Genomic DNA, 1,100 nt, shown 5'->3' with positions numbered 1-1,100 from the left:
CTTGCCAGCCCAGAGAGCGAGAAAGCTGAGTGCCTTTGGGCAGGCGGCTTGCTGGAGGAGTGGGCGCAGCTCTCAGCAGAGCTGAAAGAGCTTTGTAGCATTTTCCTGCGAAGGGAGGGGGCCAGGCTGAAAGGTCAAGGGCCAGAGAGGGGTGCGCCCGTGGGCATGGCCGAGGGGAGACTGTCCTGATCAGAGAAATTGTATCCTGAGCAGGTTCCTGAACCTGAATTGTAGCCTGTTACTTCCCTAATAAACCCCACACATAATCGTCAGTATCAACTATGAGCTGGGTGGCCACTGCAAGGAATTACTGAACCCAGCATGAAGTAGAGAGTGCCCTGGAGGGACAGTTGGTGTTAGAGTTGGTAACAAGGTTGGGGGATGGCAGCCTGTCTGACCCCCCCCCCCATAGGAAGCCTTGGGCCGCTCGTGGTGATTTTCTCTCCCCTCATAGTCAGGAGAGTGGACAAGGCATCTGGCTGCTAACCAGAAGGTCGGCAGTTCAAACCCACCAGCAGAAGGAAGACGGGGCAATCTACTTCTGTAAAGATTTACAGTCTCAGAAACCCAATGGGGGTCACTGAGTCAGAACTGACTAGATGCCGGTTAGTTTGGTTGTTGGTTTTCTCGTGAAGTTAGAGGTCAGAGGAAGAAGCTGTCCTCATGGCCTTTGTACACCCATTAAGGTTTGTGAGTTTCGGTGAGGCCACTGCCTCACCCCCATCCTTCCGGTTTATGGAACCCAGCAGAGAGTGGAGAGTGCAGTGAGCGAGACAGCCAGCGTCAGAGCTGGTGGAAAGCAGGGCTTTGAACCGGTTCACTGTGGCTGGACCCCCTGCTGCGAATGTGCATGTAGTGACCCATAGTCTGCACTGTAACAAGATTCCCAGTTGACTCTCCTATGTACGGACATATATGCCAGGGATCTGGTTAAAAGGCAGATGGTATAGAGACTGGTGAGTAGAGGCACCTCTGACCTCCGCCTCACAGGGATCACCTTTGTGCTGGTGGCCATTCTCACTGTCCCCCTTGAATTAGGTTCTGACGCTACAACGCCACCATTTTCCACCACTAACCTCAGTGTCCTTGGATGGTGCAGA

Source organism: Orycteropus afer, unplaced genomic scaffold, assembly GCF_000298275.1.
Source record: "Orycteropus afer afer isolate SDZICR_OR568_19922 unplaced genomic scaffold, OryAfe1.0 scaffold00765, whole genome shotgun sequence".
Classification (NCBI taxonomy): domain Eukaryota; kingdom Metazoa; phylum Chordata; class Mammalia; order Tubulidentata; family Orycteropodidae; genus Orycteropus; species Orycteropus afer.
The sequence above is the reverse complement of the archived record's forward strand: the minus strand, read 5'-3'. Positions refer to the sequence as shown.